General features: G+C 43.9%; 1 long non-coding RNA gene across 1 annotated transcript; it reads right to left on the bottom strand.

The window, feature by feature from the left end:
- Positions 1-4046: 4046 nt before the first annotated feature.
- Positions 4047-14114, bottom strand: LOC148687480 (uncharacterized). The gene is made up of 3 exons (XR_015946732.1): positions 14004-14114; positions 9793-9933; positions 4047-4253 (listed from the first exon to the last, which is right to left on the bottom strand). It is a non-coding gene; the product is annotated as an uncharacterized LOC148687480 (long non-coding RNA).
- Between the last annotated feature and the right edge of the window lie 4358 nt (positions 14115-18472).

Raw genomic sequence — 18472 nt, 5'->3', positions numbered from 1 at the left:
ATCACAACCCCGAGGCCAAGGGTAACCAGCCAATGAAATGTCTAAACTGCATTTGCTCTTAGTACGAGTGAAGTATGGTTTGTTTCCCCTTCAAATAGCCATCTTTTGAAAAATAAAATTCACCCATCTTCCAGAATTTGCAATAGGATAAGAATAAGAATTATTTATTATTTATACCCCGCCCATCTGGCTGAGTTTCCCCAGCCACTCTGGGAGGCTCCCAATCGAGTGTTAAAAACAATACAGCATTAAATATTTAAAATGTCTTCAGGTGTCTTTTAAAAATAGGATAGCTGCTTATTTAATTGACATCTGATTGGAGGGCGTTCCACAGGGCAGGTGCCACTACCAAGAAGGCCCTCTGTCTGGTTCCCTATAACCTCACTTCTCACAATACGGGAACAGCCAGAAGGCCCTCAGCGCTGGATCTCAGTGTCCGGGCTGAATGATGGGGGTGGAGATGCTCCTTCAGGTGTACTGGGCTGAGGCCGTTTAGGGCTTTAAAGGTCAGCACCAACACTTTAAATTGTGCTCAGAAACGTACTGGGAGCCAATGCAGATCTCTCAGGATCAGTGTTATGTGGTCCCAGCGGCCACTCCCAATCAACAGTCCACCTGCCGCATTCTGGATTAATTGCAGTTTCCAGGTCACCTTCAAAGGTAGCCCCATGTAGAGCACATTGCAGTAGTCCAAGCGGGAGTTAACTAGAGTATGCCTTACTCTGGCGAGACAGTCCGCAAGCAGGTAGGGTCTCAGCCTGCATACCAGATGGAGCTGATAAACAGCTGCCCTGGACACAGAATTAACCTGCGCCTCCATGGACAACTGTGAGTCCAAAATGACTCCCAGGCTGCGCACCTGGTCCTTCAGGGGCACAGTTACCCCATTCAGGACCAGGACCAGGGAGTGGCTGATTATTATTATTTTCTTCAAAGACTTGAGACAAAATACTTGGCAGTCCACAGGTGCAAAGCATGAAATATTACCACTGCCATGATCAAAGCAGAAAATGCCTTCATTTCATTGTTAAACTAGATGAGAAAAGGTGTACGTATGCACATGTATTGCAAGTGCTTAGCAAGGCAGTGGCATCAAGGAGGTGAATGAGGTTCACATCGTTGCCATGAATCTGAATGAACTGGCTCACCTATTAGCTCATCTCTGGAACACTGTTGAGCCTTTTTTTTTTGTATTGTGTTCTTTGTGCAAAGCCTTCTATCTTTGAACACATTGACATTTCTTCTCTGGTCAGACGATGACTCAGAGCACTTAGACATTCCACTTATAATGTGAGCCACCATTTCTGCTACCACAGGGGTCACCGCAAAGAATAGATTGCTGCGAATTTCACCCACTGAAGGTCATTTCATTCAGAAATGGGGAAAGTGGTTGCCAAAGGGTAATCCCATCTCATTTTATCAGTCAGCTGGTTGATGAGTTCAAACAGCGACATTAAAAGGCATTGCCACAGGATGGCTGCAAAACAGCGAAGCTGCAGAAATGCCCAGGACACTAGTTTAGTAGGCTCACACTGAAAGAAAACAGGAATGAAACATTGCAAGTTTCCTTTGGGTTTGCGGCATATTTTCAGAACACACCCAATGAACAGAAAGCACCAAAGTGTACAGCTTGCCCCTGTTCCTTTCATTATAAAATAGTTGCTGTTGTGTCAGCTGCAGGTTACATTATGTTACAGTAGCGGGCAACTGTTTTGATTGTTTGTTTGTTTGCTTGAAGACAGTAAGAAAAGCACACTTTTTTAAACACAAGCCCTTGTGTTCTCCTCCTTTCTTCTGCTGCACCTTTTTGCTCAAGTTGCCTGAAGGAATCTGGGAAATAATAATAATAATAATAATAATAATAATAATAATAATAATATATTATTTATACCCCGCCCCTCTGGCTGGATTTCCCCAGGCACCCTGGGTAGCTCCCAACAGAATATTAAAAACACAATAAAACATCAAGCATTCAAAACTTCCCTAAACAGGACTGCCTTCAGATGCCTTCTAAAAGTCAGATAGTTGTTTATTTCCTTGACATCGGATGGAAGGGCGTTCCACAGGGAGGGCCCCACTACTGAGAAGGCCCTCTGCCTGGTTCCCTGTAACCTCACTTCTCGCAGGGAGGGAACCGCCAGAAGGCCCTCGGCGCTGGACCTCAGTGTCCGGGCTGAACGATGGGGGTGGAGACGCTCCTTCAGGTATACTGGGCCGAGGCCATTTAGGGCTTTAAAGGTCAGCACCAAATAGCTGGAAACCACTGCTGGCCAGGGTCTGTCTCACATGCAAACACAAGCACACACTTTTGTCTCCCCTCCGTTGGCCATATGCAGAAGCATGGCACACATCCTTTCTTACTATGTGGGACAGGAAGTGATGTGTGAACACACAAGCAGATGGAAGAGAAGAAAGGTACCAAATGACTTGGTTTTGGGAAGCAGGGAGAACACAAGAAGAGCCTGCTGGATCAGGCCAGTAGCTTGTGAAGGGACCACGGGTATCTAACACCCAGACAGTAGTTCCCACTGTTCTTTCAGCAAAAGCGGGATGAAAACCTCCAGTTTCACAAAAGATAGGGCTTGGCTTTAGGTTACCTCGGGCACTTTATCTAAAGCCCCTCACCATCTTACCACCAGTGGGATTTCCCTCTCATGGATCCCTACTGCTCTGGATAGCCTTTCCCTCAGGCAACTTCGTGGCTTTCTGCATTTGAGGGTGGGAGTGGCATTCTACGGATCTGCTAAAAATCCACTAGTGTGTTCGAAGTTCAAAGTATTCCTTAGCAAACCCAAAAGGGAGTGTGTTGCCTGGTTTTCAAAGGCTCTGTGGAACAAGTTCAAGGTTGCTCAAGCCTCCCATAGAATCATAGAGTTGTAGAGTTAGGAGGGACTCCAAGGATCATCTAGTCCAGGCTTCCTCAAACTCGGCCCTCCAGATGTTTAGAGACTACAATTCCCATCATCCCTGACCACTGGTCCTGCTAGCTAGGGATCATGGGAGTTGTAAGCCAAAAACATTTGGAGGGCCAAGTTTGAGGAAGCCTGATCTAGTCCAACCCCCTGCAATGCATCCATGGCAGATGGCCATCCAGCCTCTGCTTTAAAACCTTCAAAGAAGCAGAGTCCAAAACCTCCTGAGGGTGACTATTCCACTGTCAAACAGCTCTTCCTGTCAGAAAGTTTTTTCTGAATATTTAGTTGGAATCTTCTTTCTTGTAACTTGAAGCCATTGGTTCAAGTCCTACACTCCAGAGCAGCAGAAAACAAGCTTGTTCCCTCTTCCAAGCATCAGTTCTTGAGCTATTTGGCTATCATCAGGAGATCATTCATATTATCTCTATATTATGAGAGGCTGAGAGAGAATGACTTCCCTACTCATGGGCTGCAATGAGTTCCTGGGTGAGTTCCAGGTCTTTGAAATGCATGTTTCCCTTAGTCACTACAGAACATCAGCTTGCAGTGCAGTGGTCTAAACCAGTGGTCCTCAACCTTGGGCCTCCAGATGTTTTGAGACTACCATTCCCATCATCCCTGACCACTGGTCCTGCTAGCTAGGGATCATGAGTGTTGTAGGCCAAAAACATCTGGAGGCCCAAGGTTGAGGACCACTGGTCTAAACCACTGAGCCTCTGATCGGAAGGTCGGTGGTTCAAATCCCCACGACGGGGTGAGCTCCGGTTGCTCTGTCCCAGCTCCTGCCAACCTTGCACGCCAGTGCAAGTAGATAAATAGGTACCACTGTGGAGGGACAGTAAATGGCATTTCTGTGTGCTCTGGCTTCCGTCACAGTGTTCTGTTGTGCCAGAAGCGGTTTAGTCATGCTGGCCACATGACCAGGAAAGCTGTCTGTGGACAAACACTGGCTCCCTCGGCCTGAAGGCGAGATGAGCGCCGCAACCCCATAGTCAGCTTTGAAGGGACTTAACCATGCTGGAGTCCTTTACCTTTTTACCTTTTAAATCTTCACACATCTCATCTGCTGTATACCTAGTTTATGGTAGGGATATTTATGTAAGCATATATCTGTTGATCTAGCCCCACACCGATGACATTTGCTTCTTAATTGGGAAATGTGTAAAGAAAAAAATCCCAAGTGTGTGGATAACAACATCATACAATTTAATGAGCATGGAAGATTAGGAATGCAGCAACTTCAGAAAAGAAGCTGGATTCTTAAGATGTTGTGACTGGAGGTACAGTTCTGTCAGGGATTTGAACTGCCACTTTTCTTCGCAGGCAGGAATGGATTTTCTGTAAAGAAACACAGAACTGGTTTCATCTGTATCTTCAAACATCCTTTTCAGGCACTCAAAACCAGGAAATCACAAGGGGAGATGGTGCAATGCAACCAGATGCATAAATAAAACCACATTTCTCCCTCCATCTTTTCTTTATGACTTCAGTACTAAGGTGCCTGAGGAAGGTTACAGTACAGAATCTGCAAAAGAATTAAAGTAATTCCAACAACGGCTTCTGTGCAACATTTGGAGACTTAATGCAGACCTTTATTTAAGTCTGTCCTGATTTCATGACAGCAGAAAGGGGATATACAGTATAAGCTTTCTCTGGACCATATTGCACAACTTGTTTGTGTGAGGCATCTGGATGAAGTAATGTGGGAAGGAAACACTATTAAATTGGTGGGGAGAAAATATTTATTTTAGGGGTGTGCATTAACCACCTGATTTGGTCTGCACCCTGTTTGGTGGTTGAGATAAAAAGCCTGTCTCCGTCCAAGGCATTTCACAGGGTCTGATTCATTTCCCCACCCCTTCATTATTGGGATTAAAACCCCAAAAACAAAACAGCTATAACTTCTCCACCTTTTGATACAAATAGCTGGATGAATACCAATTTAGATGCAGATCAGTCCAGTCAAATTAGATGCAGATCAGTCCAGAAGCTTTTGTTCTGGGCACCTTTAAAGTTTGGTGGTTGTTGTTTTAAGGGAAGACCTACAAGTTTCTTATTTTAGAGTGCAACTGAATGAAATTTGCAGGGATCGTCACCCCTTCTCTAGGCAGCTGGTTTGAAAATGGCAGGCATGAGAGAGATGCTCTTGTAACCTGCCAAATAACAGATAAATAGGTCCTGGTTTTTTTTTTTTTTTTTGCTAGCCAGCTTTGAAATGGATTTTTGGGGTGAGAAAAACTAAAAGGGATTCTTTTTCTGGGTAAAACCATTCCCTCTGCTTACAAGACTAGCATGTCAGTCACAAAGGAGATCTCTCTCTGCCCTACCCACATTACAATGTTTGCTCTCTCTTTCTCCATCACCTAATCGTGACATAATAGTGTGCTTGGAGATTTTATTTTTGCTCTCAGCAAACACTCATTTGATGTCTGAGTTGCGTCATACAGATCCTGCTTCACTTCTGACGACCCCTCCCCTCCCAAACCCCTCTAACGCACTTCATTCACTTCACCTCAGAATTTGGGATTCATCCAAATCCGATGCACACCCCTAATATATCTCTCTCCATTTCACTTTTTGAAAAATATTTCCTGTTTTGACTGCTCTTCGGTTTAGCTCAGGCACCCCCAAACCTCGGCCCTCCAGATGTTTTGGACTACAATTCCCATCATCCCTGACCACTGGTCCTCTTAGCTAGGGATCATGGGAAATGTAGGCCAAATATCTGGCGGGCCGCAGATTGGGGATGCCTGCCTGGTTTAGCTTAACAGGCACATCAACTCAGGACCAGATTAAGACCTTTAGAGGCATCAAACATGTAGATATAATACCATATTGGCCCGAATATAAGCCGCATCTGAACATAAGTCATACCTTTAAAATTCAAGGGGGGGGGGGGACAGAGAAAGACAATACCCAAATATAAGTTGCTTCCTTCAGTGGCGGAGCTTCATGCTCCGGCACCAGGGGCGGGGCTGTCACCCGTTCTGGGGGCAGGGCACACCTCCCGGATGGGCGGGATGCACATTCCAGGGGTGGGGCACACCTCCCGGAAGGGCGGGGCATGCATTTCAGGGGTGGGCCGCACCTCCCGGAGGGGCGGAACACAACTTCCAGGGCCGTGGCGCACGTTCCGGGGGTGTGGTGCGCATCCCGGAGGGGCGAGACACGCGTTCCGGGGGCAGGGCACATGTGTTGGGGGCAGGGTGGGCGCCCGCGATGGTGTCCCTTGGAGCCCACCGCTTGGGGCAGCCTGCCCCCACCGCCCCTATCTTCCTACACCCCTGGCTTCCTTAAAATTCTGCAGGCACTCTTACCCAGTCTGTTTTATCGTATGCCTGTTCCAGCAGCGATGGTGCAAAAGCCCATTTTTGTAAGGTCGCAATTTTAAGCCACACTTTAACTTTTCACGGTCAGATTTTTTTTTGGGGGGGAGTGAGGCTTATATTCAGGCCAATATGGTATATGGGGGCACTGAAATTTTTTAATTCAACAAACAAAAAGCCTTATACGTATAACGGAAATCTGCATACAAAAATGTCTATATGAGAATAAATTAAAACTAAAATGTTGGTGAATATTCATGATGACTTTTTAAAAGCAGCAACAGCAACAACAACACACAAATCAATTTGGAAATGAGGAGAACTGAACTTAATGCTGGAAAAATGGGAAATGGAAAGAAACCCAATTTCACATATCCACCCATCTCAACTCGCAGATAGAGGCCCTTGGGCCCCCACATAGCCAGCGCAGCACCTATGAGAACCTTTTTTCCTTCACATCACAGTAAGTCACGGTGAATATGCCCATTTGGGCCACATTGTTCTTCCTTGCTATTGCTGGAGGGAAAACAAACCACGATCCCCGGCTTAGGGTTAAATCCAAACCAGGACTATGGTTTGTTGCACTCCCAAGAAACCACCATCTGTAGCCATAATCCCCTTTAGAGGCACAGTACCTTTAGAGGAAAGGGGTTATTTCCTCTTCTGCACATCTGTGTAAAATATCTTATTCCCCCACCCCCACCCCCGTCTTAGCACAGTTTACTGAATCAAAGCAACTGAGCCTACGAGCAAAGACAGAAAATATTGCAAAAGCCTTTTATATGCAAAAACCTTTCAGCATGATTGAAGGCTTAAAATAAATTAGGGCTATCTTAGCTTCAAAATGCTGTTTCTTGGGTATTAACAGTGCTTTTTAAACTTTCTTTTTAAAAAGAAGACTTCCCTTTGTCATTGCTGAAGGATCTTTTTATGAAGTTAGATATTATTGGTATTTCGCTAAATTTCCATAACACTCCCCTTCTTCCTCCTCTCCCCGAATGGGGAATTAATACGAAAGTAATATTCCAAATTGAAACCGCCCAGCAAAATTAGCTGGGGAACATGTCCAGAAATTGTTTGTTGTGGAGTTGCTGGTGTTTTTTTACATCTGAGATAACTTCATGGAAAAGCTTCCTTCTAACTCTAGTAGCTCAATACATACCTTTAGAAACTTTAGGTCCAGTGGCATAGCAAGGGGGGGGCGACAGGGGTGGTCCACCTCGGGTTCCACTCGGGGGGGCGGGGGCAGTTGGCGCCTCACCCAGCGGTTCCCAAGGCAAGCCCCTCCAGCCTCCCGGTAAAAAGCCTGCTCGGTGTGGCACTGTGTGGTATGGCACGGCACGCTGTGCTGCGCCGAGTGGGCTTTTTACCAGGAGGCTGGAGGCTTGGGAATCGGGGGTGCCGACTGTCACCCCCCTTCAGCTCCAGGGTGGCACACGCATGCAGCACATTCGTACAATGTAGAGGAGATTGCTCCCCCCATGACTTCAAAACAGAACCTAAACAGAACCTCCAGGTAGAAAGCCCACTGGCGCTTGGGTTTGCACTTTTGGGAGAGGGGAGACTGCCCGCTGGGGAGCAGGAGGGCTGGCAAGGCCCCCTAGATTTAGAGGCCCTTAGCTTCAGCCTACTTAGCCTATACATAAATCCGGCACTGGGTGGGGTTGGTGGTTTTGGCAGGGACCACACAAGAGTCATAGCACAGAGTGAGGGAAATTTGGCTCTCCAGATGTTGGTAGGCTCCAATCCCCATCAACCTCATTCAGCATGGCAAAATGGGATAATGGGTGCTGGAGTCCAATTACATTTGGAAGGCCCGGGTTCCCCACCTCTGCCATAGCATAATTATGGCCCTCTGTGCCTCTGATGAACCCATTCATGGTGCTGAATTTCATCAACCCCAGCAAACATAGTTCATAAGGATTATGGGAGATGGCATCCAGCAACATCTGAAGGGTCACAGATTCATCACCCCTGAGATATCTAGATCTATATCTGTAATGGGCGTGAGGTGGGTACTCACGAGTAACGACGCTGGACTCTAGCCTGGCTTTTAACAGGTTTATTGTGCATACTATGTACAGTGCAGAGCTAACTAAAACACGTCCATTTCAGTCACTTCCAGAATCTGGCAGTGCCCCCTTCCTGCTCCTCCCCCAGCATAAGAACTCGGAGACCCCCCAAGCGCCTCCTACCCTCTTTGCGCTTGACCCCTCTGCACAAACTGGGCACCGGAATCAATGTCTCCCCTTCTGAAACTTCCTGTTGCAGGCAGTGCGAGGGCTCTCTGGCACCATCTCTGAGCCCTCTCTCCACCCTTCTGACCATCCCTCCTTCCTCCCCATTGCTTGACTCGCTACTATCCCGGCTGGAAGAGGTAGTGCTGGAGAGGAGGGGCTGGGGATCCCTGTAACCCGATCTGACCTCCTTCTCCTCCCGGGGACCCTCTAGGAGTTCCCTGACAATATCTATATCTATATAAACTTTGACCTGTTTTAGTAGATAAAGCTTTATTTCATTAACCTAAACCTCTAGAGAAGGCATCCCCAAACTTTGGCCCTCCAGATGTTTTGGACTACAATTCCCATCATCCCTGACCACTGGTCCTGTTAGCTAGGAATCATGGGAGTTGTAGGCCAAAACATCTGGAGGGCCGCAGTTTGGGGATGCCTGCTCTAGACCTGGCATCCCCAAACTTCGGCCCTCCAGATGTTTTGGACTACAATTCCCATCTTCCCCGACCACTGGTCCTGTTAGCTAGGAATCATGGGAGTTGTAGGCCAAAACATCTGGAGGGCCGCAGTTTGGGGATGCCTGCTCTAGACCTGGCATCCCCAAACTTCGGCCCTCCAGATGTTTTGGACTACAATTCCCATCTTCCCCGACCACTGGTCCTGTTAGCTAGGAATCATGGGAGTTGTAGGCCAAAACATCTGGAAGGCCACAGTTTGGGGATGCCTGCTCTAGACAGAGCAGAGTTTTAATGGACTCATTAGAAATTAAGCCTGAAAATGTGCAGAAGTTTGTTTATTTAGGGTGTCACACTGTGACACCTTTGCTATCAAACAAGGCCATTAAGAACCATCACAGTTGCACAAGAACATTCGCAGCAACAAGCAGCTCCCTTTCGCACTATTGGCATGTTCTGTTTCCTTTAAAAACGTTTGTTCTCACACTTATGGAAATGCATATTTTTCCCAGCAAACTCAGGCCTAGTTCTCACTGTGGTGGCATTATTGAATTTGGGCCGCGGCCGCACTTCAGACTGTAGGTGGGGGCTCATTCAATGCCCTCCCAGACCAAAAGACAAAAACTTTCAAATAGAAAAGAATGACGGAAAAGAATATGGACGGAATTCAGTGTCATTCTAGGATAAACGTTCCGTCTGTTCAAGCATTGCTGCTTGCCAGGCAGAACAATCCTCCCTCAGCCTCCTCCTGCATGCTGTTCTGGGGGGTTATCTCCCTTTGGCACCTGTTGGCCTTAATGAAGAACTAAATTGCACTCCTGTATTTGTGATTTCTCCATGGAACTTTGGATTATCCGCTCACCTCTTTCACGTTCTGTTGTTTGTTTGCCGGCTTAAGCATTGTGGTTGCATTATCTTGCTTTTCAGTTGTACATCAGTATTTATTGAGGTGCCTTTGTTGAATTCGGAACCAAAGCAGATAGGTGGATTGGCTTGAGTCCACCTAGGGATGGAGGAGGCGTGGCACATTATTGGATAGTAAACTAAATTTCTGTGTGCTTTGCTCTTTGTAAACCAGCAAGAGAGTCTCTGGGTTGTTTTATAGTTTGAGAGACTGAACTGGTATAGAATAAGACCCTTTCTAGATGGGATGCGGGGAGAGGGTGGTTCTGCTTCTGTATGATGTTGTATTGCCCTAGATCAGTAATTCCTAACCTTTTTTTTGGCCATCTCTAAAATCCTGATAAACCCCTGCCCCGTGACATATAATTCTTATTATATGTGGTACCTTGGTTCTCAAATGCCTTTGTACTCAAACGCCTTGGTTCCCAAACGCTGAAAACACGGAAGTACGTGTTCCTGTTTTCAAATGTTTTTCGGAAGCAGAACGTCCGATGCAGCTGTCGGCTATTGTTTCCAGGGCACCTGCACCCAGGGCCGGCTCTAGGTAGAGTCCCGGTGGCGCGGAATGTCAGGGCGCCGGGCCGGTAGGCGGGGCACTGCGCGGCGAAGTCGCGTGGGCGCCATGCTGTGCCCTGCGAGGGCGGGGGCGCCGGAGCGATCTCGGCCCCTTAGCGCCAGGGTGCCCGACCTGCTTGAGACTGCCCTGCCTGCACCAATCAGAAGCTGCACGTTGGTTTTTAAACATTTCAGAAGTCAAACAGAATGGAATGGATTAAGTTTGGCACTTTCGTTTTTGCTATTTATTTTGTGTTTTTGTTTTTGAGGCTTTTTTGGTTAATTTGTTGTTGTGACTCTGTGGAACCCAGTTCAGCTACTGATTGATTGATTGATTGATTGATTGTGTGACTGCAGAAATGGATAAAAGCCCCCCAATCCAAACAACGACTATCATCAGTGCAGGTAAGAATTTTTTTTTATCATCTATAATACTGTCTTCTTTATTTTAAAATACAGTACATCGATTATTGCTTTCATTTTATGGCTCGATGGTCTCGTTAAACAGTAAAATTCATGTTAAATTGCTGTTTTAGGGGTTGTTTAAAAAAGTCTGGAACGGATTAACCCATTTTGCATTACTTTCTATGAGAAAGCATGCTTTGGTTTTGGAACGCTTTGGTTTTGGAACGGACTTCCAAAACGGATTAAGTTTGAGAACCAAGGTACCACTGTATTGAAAAAGTGAACTCCTATTCATGTGGAGGAAGCCTAAAAGGCCATTAACTATTAATATCTCATTATTGAATTCCCCCCCCCAAAAAATCAAATTGCCCCCCTGTGGGGCGTGTGCCCCACGTTGGGAACCACAGCCCTAGATGGAGACAGATGAATGAACTTAACACTACCAGTCACTTTTTGGAGAAACACAACTGTGAGTTCAACTTCTACTTCATTTATTTTATTTAGCAGTTAATAATATGTTTACATGTGGAATTTTATCGTATTTATCTACCTGGCTTTTATTAGTAATGTTTCCTTAACATAATATTTTGCTTATAATGTTATGTCTATATACATGTTATAATGCTTAGCATAATATTTTGTTCTTTTGTTGATTCTGCTGCTTTAAACGTGGCTCATTATTGTATTTGTATATTATTCTCATTTGTAATGGTTTGTTTTGATATTTTGCTGAGTTGCCCTTGATTATTTAAGAGAGGCTGTATGCCAGTAAGTGATTCCTTTGGTGATGTGAAGTGGCAAAGAATTGGTTTAAAGAAAAATATGATTAAATCATTTCTCCACCCATGTGCTTTCCCATACAATACGCTGTCTTCCCAAAGCAAGCAGGTGCTTGGACAGTTGCAAACGCAACTGAACACCAATAAGATAGGTGGTGCATTTATGAGAAAGATGGAGATTGATGTTTCCATAACGGTGGAGTCACATCTGCTACGAACCACTGTGCAATTATTGAAACAGTAGCGAGAAACAGTAGCCAAGAACACTGTACAGTGGTACCTCGGTTTACAAACACAATTGGTTCCGGAAGTCTGTACTTAACCTGAAGCGTACTTAACCAGAAGCGAACTTTCCCACTGAAAGTAATGGAAAGTGGATTAATCTGTTCCAGACGGGTCCCGCAGAGTACTCAACCTGAAGCGTACTTACCCCAAGGTATGAGTGTAATTGATTTCGGAAGTCCGTACTTAACCTGAAGCGAACTTTCCCATTGAAAGTAATGGGAAGTGGATTAATCCATTCCAGACAGGTCCGTGGAGTACTTAAACTGAAAATACTCAAACCGAGGTGTACTTAAACTGAGGTATGACTGTAGAAATATTAGGGAGCCTTCTCTCTCCCTATATATATATATATATATATATATATATATATATATATATACATACACAAAATTAATGTGTGTCTGAGTGGTAATAAATTAAGATATATGTATTTGCAGAGCTGTGATAATTGGCAAGCAATTATATCTTCAAAGATGCACATGCAAATGGATTCCTCACTCCCAAATACTAAAGACTCAAGGGACGCTTGATTTTATTTTTAAAAAAAATGTGTTGCAAATAGGCAGTGAATTATCCAATTGAAGGTGAGCATGTCTTGCATATATTAACCTCAGAAGAAAATGCATTCACCAAGCCAAGAAGTCGTAGGTTGCATGTGAAAATAATAGGAACATGCAAATATTCCCCATAGGGGTGTGGTTGGAATTTAGAATTGCTTCTACGTGGCTGAAGAATGGCGCAGTTGTGGGGATTTTTTAAATAAGCTTTCTGCACCAGCCAGTCACGTCATGTGATAAGTACATTCAGTTGCACAATTTCAGACTGCAGTCTGAGCTAGAGAGCTAAGACACTAGAAAAACAAATGTGTTTACATTTCGTCATACATGTCCTTTGCTGCCAGAGTCTAAATCCCCACCCGCAAGACAATCTTGTAGGACTATGGATGGACCCTTATGCCATTGCTCCCCACTTTCTGCTGTTCTTTGAAGAAGTCCTGGTCTTATAAGGTTGTCTTGCACATTAATGAACTTATGCCGTTGAGCTAAGCAGAAAAATGCACCTTCTTCCAGCAATCTCTGGTTTCAGTTATCACAGAATTGAGCCGGAAGAAATATGCAAAGTGTTTGAGCTTTTGTGACTAAAGAAAACGGAAGAAGGAATGTGTCTTATTCATCTCATGTATTGAGGCATAATTATCTAATATAATAAGTGGGGTGGGGGGAGCAATAACAATTCTTTCCTCGTGTTTGTGATATGGCAAGCATCTGCAAGCTGAATTGGTTCCATAAAACAAAAGCACATTAATGAAGATAGAAGCTGAATTATTGGTCACGGCAACATTGTGACAAAGCTAAGTAAAGTGACAATTCCTCCGGCTCATAAATGCTAATAATGTTTCCTAAGGCTTTTTGTTCTCTTGAAAGGGCAAAAGTAACCATTTTGTTTGATTTTTTCCCATTCTTCCCCCCTCCCCCCCTGAATGTATGTAAACTTAGTGGATTAAAGCTTTCTATATTTCCTTAGTCTCTCTCCTCCAATCACAAAGTAGAAGGACTGAAATGTATATTAAATTTCCCTGGAAATGTGGAAGAGCTTAAAGATGTGCCAGTTCTGTAATTGCATTTTCTCAAAGTTCCAACAGGGAGAAATGGGAAATGAAATGTGTTGAATGTGAAATTACAGGGCAGAGCACACACTGCAGTTCAGTTTTCAGGACAACTGCTCTTGCACAACAGATTTTTAAAGTTTAGGGCACGACCTAAGTCCAGCCATAGCACAGGCATGGCAAACACACATTTCTAGCTACCTATCTCACCAAGGATCCAGAATTGATCGTGTCTACCTGCCACATATCCTGGAAATGTTTGGAAAAAAGATTATTACTCACTTGTAGCAGAGTTACGCTTGATGGTGATTACTATCAAACACATTAAAACTTGGTTAGATTTTTCATCTGACCTCATCTACCTTTAAACAAACATTCCCCACTAAAATGCTTAGGCTAGAATAAATCACAGACACTTAGCTTTGGAAGCAAGTGAATGTTTTACTCAGAGTTTCCAGAAGTTACAGCAAACAAGTCTCCATCCCCTGAAGTAGAAAAGGTTCCAAATGACTTTAAAAGAAAATAATTTGGTTTCCTTACCAAAAAAGGGGTCATGCAATCTTTCCGTTAGCAAAGATGCAGGCTGTAAAATTTCATTTTAGAGAAATTCAGTTCACTTGCAGGGAGCCATGCCATGGCTCCTTCTTTGATTGTTCCAGGAAGCATAAATAGAAAAAGACTGAGAAGGGGAGAGCAGGGGCTGCCAAGAGCCTGGTAAGCCACACCTACTTGCAACCTGAGCTTTGAGCCCCGGTTAACTCTTTCATGCATGCAAGTGTGAATCAGTAACTTTTTTTTTTTACACCAACATATACACATGTCTCCTGTGTACCAGGGTATATATTCTGGTAAGGCACATGAGGCCATGACCTTGATGAGGCTAAGCAAGTCTGGATCTGGTGAGAGCCTGGTTGGGTGACTTCCTGAGAACTGCCATCTTGGGTAATAAAATAAATACATATATTTGCAGGTATGTGAGAAAACAGTGCTACATGGCAAACATGTTCCTTGTGTCATAAAGGAATATCTGCTAGGAAGCCAACTTTAGCGGAAGCTACCTGCTATAAGTACATCCAGTAGCAAACAAACATTTCTCACTATATAATCTCAAAACTGTTGAGTTTGCTAGAATAAATTCATGAGTAAATTTTTATTTTTTGTGAACCTGACAGAGTTCTGTGACATACTGTGCTACCAGCCACTGATTCCTTGGTAAAGGCACACATTTTAATTTCATGCAGTACTTTGTCATATGTCAATATATATTTTTCCTTCAATTTGTGTCAAGGAGAAACACATCCCCTCTTCACTCCCGGCATCCCATCACTTTTGAAATATACTCGGAGTCGAGAGTGAATTTCATGCTCTTTATTCAGCTCATAGTCAGATGTAGGCAGTGCTTTTTTTCTGGGGGACGCAGGGGTTCACGTACCCCTAAACATTTTGTGAATCTAACAGGAAAGGAAGCAACAATTATTATTTTTAAAATGTAGTTTCTTCTCTAGCACGGTGAATCGCCAGTTCTGTTGAATAGCGTGGTGAATTGTCAGTTCCATTGCTACCCCTGATGGTGGCTATTTCCTGTTATTTCCTGGTTATTTCCTGTCACGGTGTTTCCTGAGTCTCAGACGGAAGCTAGCATTTAATGTGTGAAGTAGGAGCTGGAATCTAGCACAGCGATTGGTCAGTTTCATTGTTACCACCTCCGATGGCGGCTTCATTTCCTTTCCCACTGTTTCCTGAGTCTCAGGCAGAAGCGAGCATTTAATGTGTGAAGCAATGTGGAATGTGGATGCGTGATGCTTTACTGATGAAAGTTTGGTCTTGTTAAGGGGCAGTATTTCAATATGAGTAGGAAAGGAGGCAATGCATTTTTTTTTGTACTTTTGTCCATTTACTGTATTTATTTCCCCCGATTTGAACTATAAAATGGTGATTTCCTTGAGTCAAAATGAGAGTACCCCTAAACATTTTTAGGGGGGAAAATGCACTGGATGTAGGTAAGCAATTTGGGGTTCATTGAGCAGCAGTAACCAAATCACCCAAAGTGCCAAACATATAGACTTAAAAATGCCCCATTGGAATCATTTTTTTAATAAAAGATGTGGTTAAAACAACAACAACAACAACAACAACAACAACAACAACAACAATAATACTGCTACAATCTCAAATAATGGTAGGATAGATAACACTAAAACAGATTTATCTCCCTTTAAGCAATTTGCTTATTTCTTAAATGGCAGGATGTGGAAAACAAACTCTAATGCCAGGGTTTGGGGTGTAATTGTGGCTGTGTTTCCTAGGTGCACGATCATTTAGTGCTAAAAGCAGGTATTCCAAATTTATTTCCACATATATGGATTTATGAGCATAACATTTTAAGAAGCTGTGCAGGTTCCCTGTCAACTACTATCTTCTCGGAGTTCCCCCTCACTTTTTGTTTAGACTGCAAGTATCTAATCATGCTTCTCCCAGCCAAATATAAATACATTCAATCTCAAATAAAGGCAGACACACACTGGCAGCAATTATGCAAATGCTAAATACAGTCTTGTGGCCACTCAGAGTGTTCCACACCATACATTTTAAGCACTATTATAGGGGACGCGGGTGGCGCTGTGGGTTAAACCACAGAGCCTAGAGCTTGCCGATCAGAAGGTTGGTGGTTTGAATCCCTGCGATGGGGTGAGTTCCTGTTTCTCAGTCCCTGCTCCTGCCAACCTAGCAGTTCGAAAGCACGTCAAAAGTGCAAGTGGATAAATAGGTACCGCTACAGTGGGAAGGTAAATGGTGTTTCCCTGTGCTGCTCTGGATCGCCAGAAGCGGCTTTGTCATGCTGGCCACATGACCTGGAAGCTGTACGCTGGCTCCCTCGGCCAATAACGTGAGATGAGCGCCACAACCCCAGAGTCGGTCACGACTGGACCTAATGGTCAGGGGTCCCTTTACCTTTACCTTTATAGCACTTTAACAGTCGCGGAGAATCCTGGGAGCTGTTGTTTGTCAAGGGCACTGCGAATTACACAAAAGAATAATAATAGAATTGAAGCTCTGAGAAATCAGTTAGCACACTACAGTTCCCACGGTTCTACATGGCTGTTAAAGCACTATAATAGTGCTTTAAATGTATGGCATGGATGTGACCATCTAAACAGATATAAAAAATGCTGTGAAAATGCTTTTTTTAAAAAAAAAAAGTTGTGATAGATGTTGTTGTTGTTTAGTCATTTAGTCGTGTCTGACTCTTTGTGACCCCATGGACCAGAGCACGCCAGGCACTCCTGTCTTCCACTGCCTCCCGCAGTTTGGTCAAACTCATGTTCCTAGCTTTGAGAACACTGTCCAACCATCTCATCCTCTGTCATCCCCTTCTCCTTGTGCCCTCAATCTTTCCCAACATCAGGGTCTTTTCCAGGGAGTCTTCTCTTCTCATGAGGTGGCCAAAGTATTGGAGCCTCAGCTTCATGATCTGTCCTTCCAATGAGCACTCAGGGCTGATTTCCTTCAGAATGAATAGGTTTGATCTTCTTGCAGTCCATGGGACTCTCAAGAGTCTCCTCCAGCACCATAATTCAAAAGCATCAATTATTTGGCGATCAGCCTTCTTTATGGTCCAGCTCTCACTTCCATACATCACTACTGTGATAGATAGATGATGATAGATAGATATAGATAGATAGATAGAATTTGCCATTGGCTCATCATCCCATTTGTATAATGCACTTAAAACGTTATAGCTGCAGCTGTATAGCTGAGTCGCCAGTGTGCATTTGAATAACAAAACTTCTCTCAGACATTCTACCACACATTTGCATCTGATGTGAGACATTACCTCCTTTGCACTTGGCAGGATGACTGAGAGTGAGACCTTCCCCTTGGGATAGCTGCCTCTCCTGTGCGGACTCTCCACATCTCACTTTTACATTTCTCAGAATAAATAGAACTTTCTGATTTCCAAATTTACAGCTTTGTGTTGTGGCTGATGGAGGATTTGACCCACAAAGGTCATCTCCAGAGAAACCAGTTTTGCAGACAAGTGTTTTAGTTTCAGGTTTGGACCATCAATAGATGGACGGCACTGTTAGCTGAGGATAAAGTGGGGCTTTATCTTAATTCCTTGTTTTTACTTAGAGGATTCAAATGTTCAATTCATTAGACAAAGAGAGTGGCAGAGCTCAGGTATACTCGCAAATAAACAACGCAGACCTCCAATAAAACACCCAACACTTGAGGAAACTATCATAAATCATGATTCAGCATGGAATAGAACACTCTGTGTTTTAATTAACATTTCCATGGTATCATTTTCTTCTGTAGAACAGCACCAAGGGAAGGGGGAAAGGTCAAGTGAAAGGGAGAAGGGAAGCAATTCCTGATGAACAACCTTGGAACATCATTAGGAATCCATTAGCTATAATGCCATATCTATGTTTGGCTGACCTTATGACCAAATGAGGTCATAGTGTTATGCATGGTGGTGCTGTTTGTTTGTTTTAACTAAATCACCACAATGCAGTCAGGCAACAACTTTTGTACATCAAGAAGGTTACTGTTAACATGTCCAGGTACTGGGCAAAACAAAATGTAAAACACACCACTATTGACTTGCTATAGCCAGTCATTTACTGTATATGGGAGAAATCAGACCCTGCACATGTCCCTATTTTCCAGTGGCAGTCCGGAATTTACATAATAAGCCACCCCTGTTTCTGATTTGATCCCAAAATGTTCCACTTTTCCTTAGGACATCCCTAATTTCATAAGAGAAATGTTATAAATAAATAAATAAATAAATAAATAAATAAATAAATAAATAAATAATTTATTATTTATACCCCGCCCATCTGGCCGGGTTCCCCCAGCCACTCTGTTGTGGGTGGATGGCAACGAACAACTTTCCAAGGGACCAATTTTTTCTTATTTACATTTTTCAATATTCAGTACAGATATGACATGCAATATCATAAACTCGCAGAATTTGCAATGTAGGGTAAAGTAGAGCAGGC

Source organism: Zootoca vivipara, chromosome 1, assembly GCF_965207765.1.
Source record: "Zootoca vivipara chromosome 1, rZooViv2.hap1.1, whole genome shotgun sequence".
Lineage (NCBI taxonomy): Eukaryota > Metazoa > Chordata > Lepidosauria > Squamata > Lacertidae > Zootoca > Zootoca vivipara.
The sequence above is the reverse complement of the archived record's forward strand: the minus strand, read 5'-3'. Positions and strand labels throughout refer to the sequence as shown.